This window comes from Onychomys torridus, chromosome X (assembly GCF_903995425.1).
Source record: "Onychomys torridus chromosome X, mOncTor1.1, whole genome shotgun sequence".
In the NCBI taxonomy this organism is placed as follows: Eukaryota; Metazoa; Chordata; class Mammalia; order Rodentia; family Cricetidae; genus Onychomys; species Onychomys torridus.
Window position 1 is genome coordinate 118910132 of NC_050466.1, and position 16576 is coordinate 118926707.

The 16576-nt window shown below is 39.0% G+C and overlaps 1 long non-coding RNA gene across 1 annotated transcript; it reads left to right on the top strand.

The window, feature by feature from the left end:
- Positions 1 to 1285: 1285 nt before the first annotated feature.
- LOC118574351 lies at positions 1286 to 16375 on the top strand. Its single transcript, XR_004943720.1, has 3 exons — positions 1286 to 1545; positions 2620 to 2709; positions 15949 to 16375. It is a non-coding gene; the product is annotated as an uncharacterized LOC118574351 (long non-coding RNA).
- The last annotated feature ends 201 nt before the right edge of the window (positions 16376 to 16576 follow it).

Genomic DNA, 16576 nt, shown 5'->3' on the forward strand with positions numbered 1-16576 from the left:
ATAAGATAAGATAAAATAAAATTAGATATGGCTATCAACTGTCGAGCAGAAGGTTTACAGCTTTGTCAGACCAGGGAGCTGAGAAAAAAGGGACACAGATTCAGAGTATGCCTTGAAATTCTAGAATTTTCTGGAATTGCTGAACTAATGGGAGGAATCCTCTACAACTATCGCAGGAACATCTGAAATGGAGATTTACCTCCTTCCTCCCATCTGAAATAAAATGAAAGTGCACCTGGGAGTGCTCAGGGTCCCCTCGGGGGTTAAGGGATGGACTCCGGCCAACCCTGCCAGACACCTGGAGATGAGCCTGAGCTTGTTCATCTGTGAAAAAGGACAGGCCAGGCTTTTCCTACAGAGATGTCCTGAGGGGAATGGAGAAAATGTTCCCAGTGTGCATGGCACAGAGTGGGACGTTGATGGCTTTTAACTGTTGGGACACAGTAGCAGGATCCGGCTGAGCTTTAGATCTGAGGCAGGCACCGTGAAAATCATTCCTCTGTTCTTTGCCTAACAAGAACACAGACATCTACAGTAATGAAGAAATATCTCTCTGGCGTCCTTTGTGTTCATGACTTGAGTCAGGAAGTGCTTTCTATTCTTGGGTCTTCATAATGTGACAAGAGACGTTTCACACCATGCCTCCAAGCAAACCCAAATCAGGCCCGACCTGGGAAGACAGGGCCCATCTATGCCTTCATCTGAGGAGCTCACTGGTGCTGGGTGGGCCTTGTGGCTGCCCCAGAATTGTACGGCATGTTAGTAACATCTATGCAGAAAAATGTTGGACCTGCCCTACTTTCGCTAGTCCTTGGCTCTATCCAGACACATCACACCACGCGAAAATTTTACCCATGTCCTGACTCTGCAGGGACCAAAAAAACATTCAAGTCTAACAGGCATTTATTTGACACACAATAGTCTGTTTTTGTTTTTTTTTTTCATTTCTTAGCAACCAAATGTTTCTTGAACACAAGACCTACACTGTTCTATTAGAGGTGCTCCACCAATTCTCTAGTTAATACAAGAGAAGAGGGATGAATGTGTATATGGGTTTTCGGTCAGAGAGGAGCTGGTCCCACCCACTAGATTTAAAGTTTCCTAAGTTTCCTATATTCTCTACTAACATGTCATTTCTCCCTCCACCCCTACCCCAGGTGATTTGGCTCAGGTCCCTTGGCTGCAGCAAATATTCTCTCCCCAAGGTCACAAACTTTTTTTTTTTTTTAGCACATGGTACAGTTAGTTGTTTATATAAACGTTAACATACTGAATGTTATTTTAATGGTGTTTTAACATATGCTCAATTGTACAGACCGTTTCTCTCCTTTAACAATAGGTCTTTGACAGTTCCTCGGGCTCTGGAGTGTGATGTTCTGAGTGTAAATGCAAGCTGTCCTGCTCTGTAACTCTACAGCCTTGAGCACCGTAGTGCCTCACTGCCCCGTGGTGTTTCATCTGTGCTGTACAATGATGACCAGCAACATTGTGCATCTTGGAAGTGTGCTCTGAGCACTGAATGACTCAACACTTTAAAAGGCTATGGTACATTAGAAATGTTCATCGGTTTTTAAATTTGGCTTTATGGATCATTCTTACTACTATTTTTCTTACATCTATAGAAAAAAACACATCATAGGCTGATGTTTGCTCACAATCAGTTACATTTGAGATGTGTTATTACCAAACAGTCTAGGGCAACAACAGGAATTTCTTTCTTGCTAAGCCTCCAGAAGAGATACCTTCTTTGCCTCTCTTGCAGCTTTTCTGCTGGATGCTCCTTTCCTGGTTTTATGGCAGTATCACTGCAAGTTCACTCTTCCTTGATCTTCCCTTTGTATGTCAGACTTCCCTGTCTCTGTTAGGAGGACAACGGTTGTTAGATTCTAAATCCAGGATAATCTCTTCTAAAGAGCCTAAATTGCATGGTCATGAATTTAGGCATTGGGGGGCTAAGGTTTGGACATACCTCATTTGATGATGCAATTAAGACCATTCTGTTTACAAGCAAGAGTGTAGTTAAAGCTACAATGACATCATACATTTTGCACCTAAATAAAAAAAAATCATCCTAAAGAAAGCTTGTGAAGGACTGGAGAGATGGCTCAGTGGTTAAGAGCACTGACTGCTCTTCCAGAGGTCCTGAGTTCAATTCCCAGCACCCACATGGTGGCTCACAAATGCCTGTGATGAGATTTGCTGTCATCTTTGGGCCTGCAGGGACACATGCAGGCAGAACACTGTATACATATTATATATATATATATATATATATATATATATATATATATATATATATATATATATATTTTATATATATATAAAAGCTTGTGAAGTAATATGAAAAGTTGACAACATTAGCAGGGCTTATTTTTTTGCATTGTTTTGGGTTGTTGTTTTATATTATTTCTCATATGTTCTAGTGACACTTAACACTCATGTAAATAAATTATTAAATTTGTTGATCATAAATGTCTATTGTACTACCTGCAGAACACTTACCTCAGAATGATAACACAGGGAGAATAGATTGCAAGCAGTGTTGTATAAAATACTGTAAACCTATTTCCCAACATTCCAAACCGTGACTGTTGTTTGTTTGTTTTGATTTCCTTTCAGTATCTTACCCCTGCCCATTCAACTGAGAAAACCAGTTTCACTTATTTTGCTGTGCCTTAAGAAAAGCGCTGGTCTTGTCTCTGAGAAACAGTAAGTAGCAAATACTGGTTAGAGATATTGACCTTGGCCCCACATGACCTGTGTTCATTTCTGACCCTCATCACATGCTGGCTGTGCCATTTCTGTTTTCATTTTCATATGGTTTTAAAATATTTTAATGTACCCTTTTTCCTTTTTCAATGTATATTTGTTTATGTAATTGATATACATGAGTGCTTTGTCTTCAGGTATGCCTGCATAACAGAAGAAGGCTTCAGATCCCACTACAGATGGTTGTGAGCTGTCATGTGGGTACTGGGAATTGAACTCTGACCACTAGAAGAGCAGCCAGTGATTTTAAGCACTGAGCCATCTATCCAGGCCCTAGTTCTGATATTTTTAAAGTCCTGAAAATACCAACTACTCAGTTACCAGCTGTAGGAAGTCTTAAATTAATAAGCATAGTCTTGGCATTGACAATAACATTGGGGCACTGAGGAAGTCAGGAATAAATATTAACCATATTAATTACTCTTTTCATAGTGTCTTAGCCACCGTTCTACTGCTGTGAAGAGACACCATGACCAAAGCAACTCTTAGGAAAGAAAGCATGTAATTGGGGGCTTGCTTGCAGCTTTGGAGATTTAGTCTATTAGCATAGCAGGGAGCGTGGCAGCCTGTAGGCGAGCAGTGGAACAGTAGCTGAAAGCTACATCCAGATCCACAGACAGCAGGAATAGAGAAAGCCTCAAAGCCCACCCTCAGTGACAAACTTCCTCCCACTCCTTCTAATCCTTTCAAATAATACCACTCCCTAGTGACTATTCAACTACATTAGCCTATGAGGCCATTCTTATTCAAACCACCACACATACCTAATCTGATTGCCATGTGGATTTATAATGGTAACTATGGATTGACCTTCCTAATTTGGAAATTAGAAAAAGGTAACAAGGGGGCTGGAGAGCTCAGCAGGTAAGAACACTTGTTGCTCTTGCAAAGGACCCAAGTTCAGTTTCCAGAATCCGTATGGTGGTTCATAACCACCTGAAACTCCAGTTCCAGAGAGTCTAGCAGCCTCTTCTGAACTCCACAGCCAACATGGATACACATGGTGCACATACATACTTGCAACATTCAAACATTCAAACACATAAAATAAATTCTTTTTTTTTTTTTTTGGTTTTTCAAGACAGGGTTTCTCTATGTAGCCCTAACTGTCTTGAAACTCACTCTGTAGACCAGGCTAGCCTCAAACTCAGAGATCACTTGCCTCTGCCCCTCAAGTGCTGGGATTAAAAGCATTCACCACCACTGCCCAGCAATAAATTATTTTTAAAAACTAAAATTAAAATGAATGAGGAATGTTATCTGATTCTTGTTCCAAAAATTAGAGAGAAAATTTTAATATTCAATCACAGATAAGAGAATTTTAAATGTGTTTGAGGAACTGAAGGTTTGGCTTGGCATTGCAGTTGCTTGCCCAGCAAGCATGAAGCACAAGGTTCAACCCCTACTATAAAAAAGAGAGGGAAAAAAACCCAAAGCATATACTATAATCCTGGCACTTAGGAAGCAGAGACAGATGGGTTGCCACAAGCTTAAGGCCAGCCAGGTATACATGGTAAGATTTTTGTCACAAAATTTTAAGGGCCTTTTTTTTAGTGATGTTTTCTTTTTCTGTATTCTCCATTTTATTAAAAACAATAAATATAGAAGTAAAAAAAATAACGATAAATATTTGCAGCCTTTCCCATACAAAAAGTAATACAAAGTCTGATGGAAAAATCCCTAAGCCCAGGTAATTTGGTTTAGACTACTTTAGAACTATATATACCTCTACCCACTCGACAGCCCCAAACAAGCATCTTCAGGCACGTGGCAGACACCTAGAGGAAGGACAGGAACATTCCTCAGAAGGATTTTACATTCAACAGTCTCCGCTAAAGGAAGTCTCCCCTTCCCCGATAAAAGTGAAGACTGTGAAATGAAAAATTCTTCCAACATGCTTCTCATTGGCCTATCGCAGATGAAGCCCCTTGGACTTCTGTCACACTCCTGTTCCCCTTGAAATCCAATGAGCCCAAGTTAGCCTCAGGGTGACTCCATCAGGGGAAAGGAGGAGGAGCCACACTACATCACTGCATGCTCAACTCCACAGATTCCTCAGAGCGATCAAGGTTGAGTCACAGTCTCATTCAGCCCACGGTCCTAGGAGTAATAAGCACATGGGGATGAGAAAACCTTCCTATTAGTACACAGAGCTTCTAACTGCTCTCCTCTGTCTCCCTCCCAGAAATAAGGCCATAATCCTTACAGTCTGTTCCTATAAAGAACCCCTGAACATTGTCTTCTTTTACCAGATAATAGAAGCATGCTAATATAATAATGTAAGGAGTGAAAGTATAAGTCAAAGATGAAAAGTTGGGCTTAGGATAATAGGAAGATAGCTCATATTCATTATTTTTAGCAACCTACCTCCTAGAAACATAAGACTCAAAATATTAGCTATTGATTCCATTAGTACTCCCTTTATCACAAGTGGAAAAAATGGGTGTCTGTTTTGATAAGTCTGGAAAAGGATACATGTGAACACATCTGGAAGGGCATACATGACAGGTTTGGATGTACATGTGTATTCATTCTCAGGTCCAGGGTTACAGCATTTCCATGGGTATCTACATTCTAAACTCAAGATCTATGATGGCACTCTAGCCACCCATACTTCTGACACAAAGAACCATTAGAAAATTGATCTATTCCATACTCTGAGCCTCAGCACTGGGCCCTCATAATGCAGGACCATGCTTTAGGCAGTAGTTCAGTCACAGCTAAGGAGACCAACACCCTGATGTCAGAACCACTCTAACTCTGCTCACATGTGTTCCTGTTCTATGATGCCTGGATACTTCACAAGTACATGTGTCCCCTGTACAGCCACTAATGTAGCAATGCACCCTAGGTTTCAGGTCCTGTTTGACTCCGGATCCCAGAGATGAAAGCCCTTTCATGAATGCTATACTTCGGGTTTGTTTCCTGGACAACATTCATCAGACACCACTACCTCTGCAGACAATTGCAAGAAGGGTGCATCCAATAGCAGCATAACAGAATTCTTCCCCACCATGCATACAACATTCTCTATGGCAATTCATATCTTAGGCCAAAGATAAGTCTTAAAAATTTCAGGAAGACAGAAATTATATAAAGTTTCCCTCTCCTTCCCCTCTCCTTTGTCCCCTCCCTTTAATTTTTTTTTTTTGAAACAAGGTTTCACTATGTAGCCAAGCGTAGTCTTGAATTCACAATCCCTCTCCCTCAGTCTTCTGAGCACTGACACTATAGGCATGTGCTATCACACCCAGAGCCAGTGTATTTTACAAACAAAGCAGTAAAAAACTAAAAACAAGAAACAGGAGGAAATTAACCATGCTTGTAAACAACAAAAGAGACAAAGAAACATTTTAAATGCAAAAAATATATTGACACAAAAATGAAAAGATAAATTCATCCAATGCAAAGGAAGTCATTCTATAAAAAGGAAAGTCATAGCAATTTATGCTGCTATCAAATGAGAAGAAAGATCTCAAATATTTTTTTAAGTGGCACTATATTTCAAGGAGCTAGGAAGAAAAGAATGCTTATCACCTCAGCCGAGGCAAGAGTCTCAAGTCAACCTGTCAACTTGGGCTACAGAGAGTTTCAGGCCGGTCTGCACAGCAAGACCTTGTCTCCAAAAAAAATCAAATGAACACTAAGACCAACTTTAGGGGATTTTTGATACATAGTGCTCATAAAAATTGAGTAATAAAATATATAATTGTAATAACACATGATAATTCTTTGAGTGAAATAATAACCTATGAGCCTTATTAGCATACAAATAGCTCTATTCAGCAGTCAAATGTCAATTAATACATGCAGAAGGAACGGCGGAATTATAAAAACAGTGCTTGACAACTAGCATCATAAGAAGTGATTCAAAAAGCCTCATAAATGGATGCTCAGTTTGCACTAAATCCCACAGCATTCACTGAGTCACCATGGTAACCATAATGGCTAAGGAAAGCTGAGAAAAATCAAACATCACAGTCCTCCATTTGCTTCCTAATATGTACTAGGAACTGAATGTAACTGACATACTACACAGTAATTAATCTAAAATATTTCTTATCATAAATACTCTCATGGCTTAAACAATATACACAAACATACATATATATCCATGCACACACATTCTTTTTCTCAAAACCCAAGAACCCAGGAATTCCTCAAGATAGATTTGTTTGGGGGATAAAAGATGAAAATTCCACAATGCAATTGTAAAAATTAAGAGCTACTAAACTATTTTATTTTGCTGACTTATTTTTCTAAAAATTACCTATAAAATTGCCTCAGGAATGTTTTTCTCCCTAATTTGAATATACTGTCAATGACTTCTAAAAGCTGATAATAGAAGTTTGAACAAATAGATGATGCAATGATTAATTATATGTGTCAACTGTGCTACAGTGCCCAGACATTATTTTGGATATGTCCATGAATGTGCTTTGGATGAGATTTACATTTGAACCAGTACACTAAGTAAAGCAGATTGCCCTCCATAGTGTAAGTAGGCCTCGTCTGTTACTCAGAGGCCTAGATAAAACAGAAATCTGACATTCCCTAGTAAAGAGGTTATTCTGTGACTCATTCTGGATTTCATTTACCATATTGGCTCTAGCAGTAGACTGGCTATTGATTCAGGATTCAACTGTTTGTTTAGTCTGAAAATTGTTGGCCACTACTATCAAAATTTGAACTCACCAAGCATCCAAAATCATATGAGCTAATTCTTTGGTATCTCTAGATAGATAAATACATAGAGGTAGATACATAGATGATAGATTGATAGATGGATGGATGCATAGATAATAAAGTAAGCTCTTGAATTTTCTCATGTGTGGTGGTAGTACATCATATTGGAAGGGCTATCCATTTATTTTTGCCCAAGTATTTTACCAGCACCCTCCCACTATATACTTGAAATGAAATCTACTTGGGGTGTGCCACAACTATATATTAGCTGTATTTCAGGGAATGATTACAATATTCATGGTTTATTGGATAATCCCTAAGTAATGTGTGCTTGAAGTCCTATAGAGAACTAAATTTTCTATATGTATAGAAAATAATTTTTTGATACTTTGAAAAGAAAATGGAGTAAAGAAGTTATTGAAACAGTATTCAATTTCAATTCAGAGATGAATGTGGAGAATGCTTCCTACATTTCAAACTCTGCATGGTACAGAAGTGAAGACACAAAAGGTGTTCATAGTTGGATTAGCTCTGTAGTTTTTAAGAGGATAGCTTGTTCTTTTCAATTAGTACTGTACAATTAGGTGGCATTCCACTATCACAGTTTAAAAGTAAAATGTTTGTGCCTCAGTTCACACCGCATTTTTAAAAGGAATGCCGCACTGAGCAGGAAAGTACTCAAGAACTTCCATTAAGACCTGTGTCTTAGTACTCAGTATTCTGTGTCTTATGCAAATACTTGTCTTAGATACAGAGGCCTTTTGTTTGCTCAAATGCGTATTTTAGCAGAGTTACAAGGAAATGATTGTCATACATGTCTCTTAGTATAGTAAGACAGCATATAAAATACTTTTTTTACATGCACAAAAAGTCCTATCATTCATAAGAGCATCAGAACAGGAAATGTATGGGATGAAGCTGTCCATATATGTGCAGAGCTTATATGCTGAACTCTAAAATATTTCTGAGAGAACTTGAAAAGGACATACTATCATCATGAATCAGAACATTCAATATCATTGTCTATTATCCTCAAATTTATCTATAGGGTCAGTTCAACTCTGATTTTTAAAAAGTTCCAGAATATATATTTTTTGTTTGTTCTGTGAAACTCCCTATGTAGTTCTGCTGTCCTGGAACTCACTATATAGACCAGGCTGGCCTCAAACTCAGAGATCCATCTGCCTCTACTCCTGAGTGCTGGGGTTAAAGGCGTGTACCACGATGCCTGGTCTCAGAATATACTTTTTAAGAAGAAATTAACAGGTCTATTCCAAAGAGCATATGGAAATAAAAAAGGACCTGTACTATGAAAACATTCCTGAATTTCAATATTCATTATAAACTCCCAATAAAAGACACTGGCTGGGTGCCCTCTAATTCAATTTCATTTTCACACTACCACAGAATGAACTCTCAGTCTCAGAGATGCCTGTGCCTCATTTTATTTTATTTTTTATTTATTTATTTTTGTTTTTCGAGGCAGGGTTTCTCTACGTAGTTTTGCGCCTTTCCTGGAACTCACTTTGTAGACCAGGCTGGCCTCGAACTCACAGAGATCCACCTGGCTCTGCCTCCCAAGTGCTGGGATTAAAGGCATGCACCACCAATGTCCAACCTGTGCCTCATTTTAAATGCTACTCATGAGCCTAGACTATTTTGTTTTGTGCTTCTATTACAATCCACTCTTCAGGTTTGACTAACTTGTTTGGGCATCTCCAAAAACTCAAGGAAAAGTTTTTAATCATTTAATATTGTGATAATATGGAGGACTTAAGCAAAGAGATATATAGCAAGCTATGGAGGAAGGGATCCAATGTATCTGTGCTTTCTCTAGGTGCCACACTCCAGGAATTTCCATGTATTGAGCTATATGGTGGAACTCTAAATTCATCCCTTTCAGATTTTTACAAATGCTTACTTACATAGACATAACTGAAGAACAATCATGTAGAAATGTGATTGGACAAACAATATGATCTATGCTGACAGAATGGTTGGTAAAACCCAACAAGGTCTGTCCAGATTTTTCCTAACCATTCTATACAATGTTCCTTCCTCTCTGATGTGGGCAAGAACTCTTACTGAAATGGGGATCTTTGGGCAGTGGTGGCATATTTCTTTAATCCCAGCACTTGGAAGGCAGAGCCAGGTGGATCTCTGTGAGTTCGAGGCCAGCCTGGTCTACAGAGCGAGATCCAGGACAGGCACCAAAGCTATACAGAGAAACCCTGTCTTGAACTCCCCCCCCCAAAAAAAAGAAAAAGAAAAGAAAAAAGAAATGGGGATCTTATGATAATGTAGGTCAGAAAATTTCTTTATGGTAGTCCATACCAAAAATATTAGAGATCATATGACTCACCTTGTAGAAGAGAAATTCTAGAATCTGTTGCATGCATTAGGAAAGTAATTATGAGCCAGGAACTGCAGATGAAAAGATATACATATGTATGTTATATATCATAATAAAACAAGAAGTAATTGTTGATGTTATTATCATTATTATTGCTAGTATTATTCATGCAATCAGAAAATAAAGTAAATGGTAATATTTAGTAACATTGCAAATGAATTTTAAGCATCAATTTCTTTCCTTAACTGCTTTGTGACAAAGAAGTCCTCTATAAAATAGGCTTCAAGACCTACTACAAACCATGTAGCTGATACCAAAAGAAAATTCCACCTGCTGCACCTCTTCAATGAGGAAATCAAAGTAGGTTCCACTTTCACACTATTTTCTGAACCCCATGCAAGCCGTTCTACCACATATCCGGCTCTGTGGTGTCACTGGAGGTAGAGAGAAGTGCCAGGGTATATTGGGCACTGCTGCACTTCAGATCTATAGTAGATACTTCAGAGAGCATCATTACACACTGCTTCCTTAAGACACCTGGTAGGAAGGTCAGTCACTGGAAGAACAGCTGCCCAGAAGGACACTGAATCCAGCAGTCACTGTGCTTTGAGGAGTAAGTCTGTGCCCTGCATACTTTGGATGCACCAGTGAGCAACCAAAGGCACGGAAACAATGGAGTATTGATCATAACAATGGGCTTCTCTCCAGGGTCTTTTTCTTCTTTTGGGCTCATCTGTCCCCTAGCAACAAATCTGAAAAGAAAAAGGAAGTAAATAGTATGGTGATCAACATGGATATGCAAATATCTCTGCAGTAAGATTTGAGTCCTTTGGGTAAATACCCACCTAAATGCTCATCAATAGACAAATAGATAAAGTAAATGTAGGATATATATACACAATAAAGGAAAATGAAATTATAATATTTGCAGGAAAATGGAACTGGAGATCATTATGTTACATGAAATAAGCCGGACTCCTGAAGTCAAGTATCACTGGGGTGGTAATCATCATCATCGTTGTCGTCATCAATAAATAATAAAAATGAGTTTTATCTCATATGCAGATTCGTGTGTGTGTGTGTGTGTGTGTGTGTGTGAAAGAGAGACAGACAGACAGACAGACAGACACACACACACAGAGAGAGAGAGAGAGAGAGAGAGAGAGAGAGAGAGAGAGAGAGATGAAACTAGAAAAAGGAATCGAGAGAGAGAAAGGAAATCGTAAGGAAGGAGATGGGGATAAAATGAGGATAGGATGGCGTGGGGAGCGAGGAAGGAATAGAACCAACAGGATAGAGGAAAGAACCAGGAGGGGAGCTGGGGAGGGAGCACACCAAAAATAATGCATGAAAATGAAAAAAAAAATTGAAACTCATTACTTTGTATGTTAGTTTTTAAAACTATAAAATAAAGTGGCCTGAAATAATATAGGGATTGGTGATCTCACAATAACCACAGGCAGGGTCTTTGACTTGCTCATGTGTTATTATTGAAGGTGACTTCCTATGGCTGAGCATCAGGACCCTCATGTCACAGACAGGGAAGCTATACTCAGAGGGAGCCATCACATGCCCTTCTCTCCTGAACGCCCAACCTGTAACTTGGAAAGTGGATCCAGGACAGCATAATCTCTGGGGCTAAGAGGGTCTCACTCTTCTCCCTCAGAGGTATTTCAGAGAATTAACTGAGCACCAAACCAGAAATAGGAACGAACCAACTTGAGTCTGGGATCTTGAAGTCTGTTTCCTCCACAACCAGGCACTCACACCTGCATCTTTTTGTACAGGCACGTGGAGGAAGGATGCTGCTCTCACCATATAAAGCTAGTCTCCATTTAAAAAAAAAAAAAATCACTTCACCCACCTCCGTCGTCTCGATGACGTCAGGTTACCATGGAAACTGTGATAAGCAGGCTCTTCAATACCGGAAGTGCCTCTGAGGCACTCTTCCCTTCACTTACCTTTCTCTTCAAACAAAAAGCCTTCAGTATGCAGGCTGCTGCCTTAAAAGCCTATTTTGAGGGTCTAAGAAGGGATGCAGACAATTGGCTGAATGCTCTCAGCCTGCAGAATCTCTAGAGTCAGATTTTTTTTCTATAAAACTGACCTTTCCACAGTATTATCAGTATGCACAGACTTGAATATGTCTCTTGGAAGTCTGGGAGATGAGCTAGCCCTCTGATGGAAACATGTCAGATACTCATATACTCCATCTTTGTAAGAAAACTAAATTGCTCTCTAATGCCTTGACGAAATACCCAAGAAACATTTAAAATATTGTCATTTAAGGAATCTCAAAATTATTTCAAAGATGCAGGGTTGATACACTTATTTATTACGAATAAACTTATAAATTCAATTGAAGCATATTAGGTTATGCTAGCAAGCTCCTGCACTTCAGATATTTTTCTCCAGATAATTTTTCTCAGCATCATCCATGACTAAAGAAACATGTGAGTTTTCTGCAGACTCCATCCTCTATCACATGAATCACTTGGCTGAACGTATTTTGGACATGAAGACATGAATAACACAGTCCAGGCCATCTCCCTTCAAAACTCTTGGTTATAGTCTTCGCTTAGACAACTTACATTTTGCTGTGCCCTCCAGTTTGGGATGTTCTATTAGGCACACTGCTCCTTTTCCCTGTCAGTATCTCTCTGAATAGACAGCTATACATGGTCTCCCTCTCAAATTTTAGAGTTCTTAAGAGGTACCTTAAACAACCCCTTCTCCAAATATGAAGAATAAGCTAACTAAAAACTACAACAAAATTCAAGGATGATGTATCAATTTTATCTTTTATGTATGAAAATAAAGGGGCTGGCAAGACAGCTCAGGCATTAGTGACACTCGTCACCAACCTGAGCTCAAGCCCCAGAACACATATGACAGTAGAAAACTAACTCCTGAAAACCTGTTCTTGGACCTTCATACATACATTGTGACATGCATGCACTATACGCAGACACCACAGCAAATACATACATACATTCATATGCTTTAAAAATTAGAAGTGAAAATATATGAGAACATTTTCAACATAAATATATGAAAATATCACACATATGGGAATATAAGCTAAAATGAGCTGGTAAGGGGACAGAATTGTCCTCCAGCAATACCGCATAGGAATAGCAGGCAAAGATCTGCCATGCTGAAGGCTTCCTGTGTGCATGTGCTCAGAGCAAGTAGCTTCCTGGACAAAGGATATCACTGTGGTAGAAGAAAGTGATTCTGAACAGCTTCTTTGAGGACTACTTCTCAGTGGAAACAAATATCCCTTATTCTGAGAGCGTATTCATCAATCAAATATCTGAGCTTGTTGATGTCTCTGTAGCTCATTGAGCCTCTTGCAATGACAATGTATACTGTATTAACAAACACTCTTACAGTAGATACTCCCTTTATGGAGGGAGATTTTAACTAATCTCCTAATTCTAAGTGCATAGTGAAAAATTTATATATAACAAAGGTTTATGTTGGACTTTCTCATAAACCCACAGCAACCATAGTCAAAAATTAGAGCAGAGCCCCTTCTTAAAACCTTAAAGAATAAGATTGTTCCATTCCTTTCCAATTATTAGAGCCTATAACTAGGGAAGGTGCATCAAAATTGCATGGTTTACATTTCCATTTCTGAATATATATCTGAACCAAACATGTGTGCGCGCGCGCACACACACACACACACACACACACACACACACACACACACACTAAAAATACATCAATTATTTGTCAGTTGAAAGGGCTCACCTGTGTGTTTTGTGTCCCCTGCATTGTGTGTCACCCATGGTTGAAGTCACCCGGAGTTTCCACTCCCCAGGGACATCAGGAAACCCCCTTCACATGGTGACCACTGGGACTGGCAGCTACTGAAGCTCACCTAGGACTTTGTTCAGAGTACTTTGGCTCTATTCCACAGAATATTCCAGGTGCAGAGTTGCCAGACTAAATCTAATCCAGTTCAATTTGAATTTCAGCTCACAACAAATACTTATACGAATGTGCAATATAATTTTCTTTATCTGAGATGCAAGTGGAACTGGATGACCTACATGTATTCAGATTTGTTAAATCTGACAACTCCAGAGAAGAAACTTTGAGTTCATTAAACAAGAAGACATAGAACTTCTAAAAATAGATGCTTATAAAGTAATGGAACATCAAAATCTGTGGCACAAAAGCTGAGAGGACTGACAGGGGAACAGACAAATGCATAGTTATAATTGCAGTCTTCATCATTTCTTGTTCAGTAATACAGGAGATTGGCAGAACATATTTTTAAGATACTGTACTGTACATACCCAATAGATCCACTTGGTCAGTGGCATTCAGCTCATCTGGAACCTTGTTGCTTTTGTTCTGCTTGACTCTGCCTCCAGAGTGCTGGGATTAAAGGCATGCACCATCATGCCTGGTTTATCCCGTGTCTCTTAAAGTATATCTGTACTCTACACCAGAAGCATGGTTATAACTTAAATTCTGATCCTCCCAAATTTGGTACATGAGAGTTTTCTTCTTTAATACTTTTGCATGTATTTTATTTATATTAACACATTTTACTTAATGCATGAGTTAGTTAGATTTGTGTTTAATTTATATGTTTTTGGATATTTTTATTTATAGTTGTATTCATTATTGTCAATAACCCATCTTTTGCTCCCCCCATCCCCACATGCAATGATGAGGATGGAACCATGTATAGGGCATTTTTAACTGTGCATAAAATTACCTTTACAATCCATTAGAAGGCAATATGCATATGGATGGTATTCTGATGGGCAGCGGGATACCAAGGAGAATAAAGATGATATTCAGTGTATACTTAACATTTTTTTTTGTTTTTGTTCTTTGTCCCATCAAAAATGATTTAGGTAAAGTAGTTAGCTACACATGGTCTTTGATGTAAAATGCAAAATAAATAAATAAAATTACATCTCATAGGTGGCCAAAAATTTAAATAGACATAAATTTATGTTCCTTCCAAATTATAACTCATTAAGTGAAATGGTTATGGTCTCATAAAGAATAATATGTTTGGTCAGTCACTGGTGGCGCATGCCTTTGATTCCACCACTCAGGAAGCAGAGACAGGCAGATCTCTGTGAGTTCAAGACTAGCCTGGTCTACAGAGTGAGTTCCAGGACAGCAAGGACTACGCAGAAAAAAAAAAAATTGTCTCAAAAAAAAGAAAAAGAAAAGAAAAGAAAAGTATGTGTGGAGCTGAAGAGATGGCTCAGCAGTTAAGAGCACTGGCTGTTATGGCAGAGAACCTGGATTCAGTTCCCAGCACCCAGATTAGGTGGCTCACAGCCACAGGTAACTCCAGTGCAAGGGGGATCCGATGCCCTCTGTTAACGAGTGCAGGCAAGATGGTGATGGGAACGTGGAACTGTTTTCAGAGACAGAAAGAGACTTGGTAACCATTTCAGTTTCTTTCAGCCCCATCCAAGGGAAGTGGGGCCATGTGTCTCTGTGGCCTTTGTCCTATCTCAGTGTATCTTGACAGTCTAACCTGAATTCCAGGTGGACAGTCTATCTTTTTGTCCTGTTCACCTCGGGCTATACACTCACTTGGTAGAAGGATCTTAAGAGTCCTACAACAGGCCCTTATCACCAGCTGGATGGCAGCTTTCCGTAACAAAGGGAATATTCTGTTTGCGCCAGTCCTAGCTTTCATATCAACTGCATCCCATTAAGTCTTTTTTTCTTATAAGATCTTCCCTCCCTTATGGTTCTCATGGTGGTGAGAGGCTCTCCCTCTCTCTGTCTCTGTTCCTCTCTCTCTCTCTGTTATATCTGTGTTTGCCATATGAGAGAAAAAATACAGGATTTGTTTTTCTGAGACTGTTTATAAGCTTTATAAGTTTACTACATAATGATTTCCAGCTCCATTCATTTTCCTGAAGATGTCGGTTTTACAGAGAGCAAAAGCAAAGTGCTATATATTTATGATTCAGTAGAGAAGTTCTGGAATAAGAGATAGTGCTGCTACTATAATCTTCTCAAGCCCAACACAACTGCCTGTGTGTAGACCAAAAACTCATCAGAGAGCAATGTGATTTCTAAAACACAAATAATTGGACTGTGATGGATACATCAACATTGCAGACTATTTCCCTTTTATTTTACAGATTGCTCCTATCTGAAGCCACTTCAAATGGGTCCTCAAGTAAATATCCAAGATACCAAACAAATGACCACAAGAAGTTCTATACAAGTAAGGCCTTTGGGCCACCTTTGTAAACAGCACTAATCTTCATTGTACAGACACACAGTGCTATACAATATACCAGTAATAACGAGAGAACGGGGGTAGATAGGGTATAGATGAAATTCAGAAATATGGTACTTGGTGAAAATTGACAATTATACAATAGCAGCCTGTTAAACCTGTGAACCTATATTGGTTAAAAAGTTCCCTGTACAGTTTTGGTAAAATGCAGGTGTTTGGAGCCTGTCCCAGACATACAGAATCTCTTTATTTGATGTTTTTTAGTATATATGATTACTGCTTTATGCACTTGGTGATATATTATGTCCTGGGGAATAATTACATGTTTTGTCTCAAGATGTTTTCTTTTCTTTTCTTTTCTTTCTTTTTTTTTTCGAGACAGGGTTTCTCTGTGTAGCTTTGCACCTTTCCTGGATCTCACTCTGTAGACCAGGCTAGTCTCGAACTCACAGAGATCCGCCTGCCTCTTCCTCCCAAGTGCTGGGATTAAAGGTGTGCACCACCACCACCCAGCCTTAAACAGAGTC